At 31.7% G+C, this 5,488-nt stretch overlaps 1 pseudogene; it reads right to left on the minus strand.

Annotated features, from left to right (window-relative positions):
* Positions 1-3,328, minus strand: LOC109017667 (annotated as a pseudogene).
* Between the last annotated feature and the right edge of the window lie 2,160 nt (positions 3,329-5,488).

Genomic DNA, 5,488 nt, shown 5'->3' on the forward strand with positions numbered 1-5,488 from the left:
TTAAAAAGTGTAAGGACTTCTAGAGATCTCAACTTGAGACGCCTTGGAAAACTCTTCATGTTGGAGCATTGATAAAGACGCAAACGGGCAAGCTTATTCAGGAATCCAATAGAATCATGAACTTTGACTAAATTTTCACAATCCCTAATATCCAATTCCTTTAAACTTGAGCAACTCGAAAGATTCGAGATTTTGGTTAAGAACTTACACTCAAAAAATTTCATTGTTGTCAAGTTCTGTTGAAAAACAACAAATATGTATATTAACCCTGAGGAAGTTTACATCACGAGTTTAAAGAAAGAAATATTGAAAGTAATAATTGTACCTTAAATTGCCCGCTAATCTCCTGGATGCGGCCTCTATATAGTTTGAAATCAAATAGCTTCTCTCCATGGAAATTAGATGGCAAAGATTGTAAAGGACAGTTTGACCAATCAAGCACTCTTAATTCATTAGAAAGATAATCAAGTGATCTTCCAGAAAAGTATGCACCATGGCTTTTAAAAAATCTGAGTCTTTTCATCTTTCTAAATGATTTGGGACTCAAGCGTATCATGTCATGATCATTGCCCTCAGGCAGAATCACTTCTATCCCCTCAACATTGTTTGTTCCCTAGTAAGACAATTCATAAATTTGCCAGTAATGTCAGATCATTAAAATCTTTATTTATAAGCACTTGTTAAAATTATAATATCAAAACTATAATATCCATTATTATCCAAAAGTATTTAATCACCTTCAAAATTTCTCTTTTTTCAAATTTACTTGACATTATTAACTATTCACTCATATAAGATAAGGCAATATACTCATGATTAAAAAAGCTCATTCTTGTATTTGAAAAGGGATGATTATATATATTTAAGGACGTTGGTTGAAGGACAATGATTCCCCTAATTAGTTAAATACATTACTTTAGGCTGGAAATATAAAGAAAGACCACATTATTTATCAATACATATACGATATTTTATTTAATATGCACTTCTTTACCACAATTTGTTATGAAAAGAAATCAACACTTTTCATGTAAGTTTTACCAGTAAAAAGTGTTCAATTGAAAGAGCTTTTAATCTAAGAACTTACAGTATTTTCCTCTAGTACATGGCGAATATCTTCATGAAACCATAATCTACTACGTGCGCCTGGTTCTTTGGGTGATTCCTTTCGGACAATTTCTCTTCCCATGTCTTGTAGCAAGTCATGCATCCACAATGTATTGTAAGTAGTAATTGTAATGAGACATTTATCTATAAGCCTTTTGATACCATTCTCCGGAGAGAAACCACAGCTATCTAATATTTTAACGACATGATCCAGGTATTGTCCATTGAAAAAAAAGGCAATATCGAGGAAAATCTCCTTCTCATTATCATCCAATCCATCGTAACTTATACAAAGTACTTTTTGAATATTTTTGCTAGGAATTCGTTTATACTTATCCAATGTACTTCTCCAATAATTTATATTATGACCCCTTAAATCTGAGCCTAGCACTGTTAAAACTAGTGGAAGGCCCTCAGCATATTGCATTACTTGCATAGAGAGTTCCACATAATCTTCAATAGGTTTGTCTTCCTCAAAAGCATGCCAACTAAAGAGCTCAAGAGCTTCATCATGGTCCAATCTCTTTACTTCATATTTTGAATCAACTTTAGATATATTTAATAAATGTTGATCTCTTGTTGTTATGATGATTCTACTTCCTGAACCAAACCAATCACGAGCTCCAACTAATGTTTCTAGTTGAACCAAGTCATCCACATCATCAAGAATTAGGAGAACTCTTTTAAAGCAAAGTCTATGCCTAATTACATTGATGCATAAAGAAGTGTCTTTTGTAGTTGGATCAGACCTCCTACTTTTGAAGTTTCTCTAATGTTTTTCAAGAAACAACTTCCTTCGAATTGGTAAGAAATCCTGTTATAGACCTCTTTTGAAATAGTTGTCTTACCAATTCCACCGGTTCCAAATATCCCTACCATGCATATAATATCATTCCTTCCAATATTTAAATGTTGAAAAATGTCTCGTACACGGGACTCTATTCCAACTGGATGCTTAGCAACCTTAAGAAATGTACGATTTACCATTATTGAATCCACCCATTTAATGATATCTTGAATAAACTCTGATTCATTCCTATCAATATAAAAAACAAAAGAAATGTAAAGAGTTAAGACTTGTCACATAAATACACACATAAAGATGATATAGTAGTAATATCATTTTTTCTTTCTCTCCATTACAAAATGACAGTAGTAGATTACCATGTCAAAGATAACCTTTCTTCTTCCTCGTGCTCTTCTCCGACTTACATTTTTCATTCTTCATATGAATTATTAAACATTTTAACTACTTTTTTGTTCCGTTCTCAAATTTAACCCTCCCTTAATTTTGAGAAGATTTCAATTTGTATTATTTCACGTTCTTTTATTATGTTTCTCGTATAAACATCATGCGAAATTATTGTGGTAGTATGATATTAAATCCCTCAGTAAGAAAATATTTCTATTTTAAGTATGATATGCATAAAACTCAATGCCGAAAAAACTAATAAATATCAAATAATTTGGATGGCACCATATGATCTTCACAGATATGCAAACTCCCAGATTTGGGATTTGTCGAAATTTTCCCCATAAACTTCTCTTTAACATCATATATAAACATATATATATATATATTTATAAGCACAGCTCATAAGAAGTACCTATCCCCTAATTCGAGTCCGGACAAATTGGCTACTTTTTCCAAAGCTGCCTCCCACTTTGTGACTTTTACTTCATCCTTCAACTTATATCTAAGTTTGGCGAATGCTTCTCCAAAACTCCCTTTTTGATGTTGTACCTCTGACGGATCTACATCGTAGAACAAGGGTAAAATAATTTGTTTTACCATTTCCTTACACTCGAGGATCTTCAATAGCTCATCTAAACACTATCGAGACTCTGCATAGTTCTTAGAGAGTACAATGATAGAAATCATTGATCCTTCAATTGCTTTGGAAAGTTCTGACGAAATTTCCTCTCCTCTTTCGAGATTGTTGTCTATGTAAGTGTTGATTCCCCTTTGATGCAAAGCATGGTATAAATGAGAAATAAAGTTTTGGCGAACATCCTCACCTCTAAAACTCAAGAATACATCGTGAGTCCATCTACGAATGGAAGAAGAAGAGAATGAGAGAGAGGAAGAAGCTCCAAATTGAAAGGCCATGGAAGAAGAAGTGCTCATCCTCTGATCTGTATGCGAGATTAATTAGTATTCACCAAGAGGTCCAATTATAGAGTACTTATTGCAAATAAATAATAATAGAGAAGTGGGTCAAACTTCCCGTTAACTACTCATCTTAGGATATACCAATGCTCTCGGCCTCTCATCTTAGGATATACCAAAAATCTAAAGTCTATTGAATATTAACGATTTTGAACTTAAGTCAACCTGCACCTATTTATACGCTTTTGACCAAAATGGCTTCAACGTAAAGCAAACGTCCAGGATACGTACCCACTTATAATTTGTCTCATTAATTTGATAAAAGTTGGAAAGATAAGGATCAGTAAAAGTTCAAAGTTCAAAGGCAAACCACAACTACTAGTTTACTTTTTAACCCAAATTATGGAACTTTTTATTCCTAGGCAAGACTTTGATCATGCGTCTACAAATCCAAACAAATAACCATTTAACAAATCCACCCCCTAAACTTGACTTCCTATATAGTTTCTCTCATGCACCTTAATTCTTTTGAGAAAGCTCTTTGTCGACATGACGCAAATCTGTTTTAATTATCTTCTTCCAAGTACAAATTTAAATGAAGTTGCGTAGGAAGTTTCTTGCTAAGCCAACTTGCAATAACATTTACACGGTTTTGAATTGAGTAATTTGTCCTTCCACGTAAATTAAACAAACGTCAAAATCAAACACCCATTAAGAGTGTTCTATTGAATTTCTTGTATGAACTTTAGACTTTTGGGATTTCTTGACGTGGGAGCATTGAAGATTTATCACATCAAACGAAATTAAGGACGTTGGCCCAAAAAATTAAATATGATAGCTATGGCTGATGTCGAAAGATGCCATTGCTTTTACATCTGATCAGAAGGAAGTTATCTACTGGTGTTACAATAAGTTTCTATATCAATCTAGCAATGTAAAAAAAGAAAATTCAGCACTCATCTGTGTGCTAATTAAAATCCTATCAGGCATGTGAATGGGGGGAAATGGAAAGGAGTGGCAACATTAAAAAAATGTACGATTTACCTTTATCGAGTCCACCCATGTAATGATGTCCAGAATAAAGTCTAATTCATTCCTATCAATACAAAAGACGAGAAATTCAAAGAGTTAAAGACTTTTCAATGTAATACACACATAAAGATAACTTTGCTACAATATTTGTTTTTTCCTTTTTTTCTCCATTACAAAATGACATTGGTAGATTACCATGTCAAACTGTCAAAGATAGGCTTTATTCTTCCTCATGGTCGTTTCAGAGTACTACTACATTCTTCGTTCGTTATATGAATTATTAAATATTTTAATTTTTTCTTGTGGAATTTGTCCCTCCCTTACTTCTGAAACTTAAAACTAAGAATATTTTTCAGTCTTTACATCTCTAAACAATTTGATGTTTAAAATATTTGCTTATTCTTTATAGAACCCAAAAATAAACAATTTTACGTGGGCAAAAGAAAAAAGAAAAACGGAGAGAAGATTCCGATTTGTATTTTTTCATGTTCTTCAGTTCTCTTTTTCCTATAAACTTTATGTGAAATTAATGTGGTAATACATATTAAATCCCTCAGTAAGAAAATATTTCTAATTTAAGTATAGTCTGCATAAAATTCAACGCCAAAAAGACTGATAAATATAAAATAGTTTTGCATGACACCGTATCTTCATCAATTTGCAAACTCTCAGATCTTAGATTTGTATAAATTTTCCCCATAAACTTCTCTTGAACATCATATATAAACATATAAATATATATATATTTATATATATAAGCACAGCCCAATAAAAATAGCATAATGATAGGATTATCACTCTCCTACTACTCATTTTGTATTTGATTTTTTTTAATTTTTAATTTTACTTAATGGTTAAGGAAGTGATTATTAATAAAATTATATATTTTTTATTTTTTTTCTTAATGATTAAATATGTTAAAAAAATAATTAAAAGAAAATGATAAAAAAAAAATTCAAATAAACTATGAGTAGTAAATGGGTAGTAACCCAATCACTACCCATAAAAATACCTTTCCCCTAATACGGATTACTTTTTCTAAAGCTGCCTTCCACTCTATAAGCTTTACTTTATCAGCCTTGAACTTATATTCAACTCTAGCGAATGCTTCTCTAAAACTTCTTTTTTGATGTTATACATTTGATGGATCTACATCATAAAATAGGGGAAAAACAATTTGTTTCACCTTTTTTTTATACTCATGGATCTTCACTACTCTAAACACCATTTGGAATCAGA

Source organism: Juglans regia, chromosome 4 (genome assembly GCF_001411555.2).
Source record: "Juglans regia cultivar Chandler chromosome 4, Walnut 2.0, whole genome shotgun sequence".
Classification (NCBI taxonomy): Eukaryota; Viridiplantae; Streptophyta; class Magnoliopsida; order Fagales; family Juglandaceae; genus Juglans; species Juglans regia.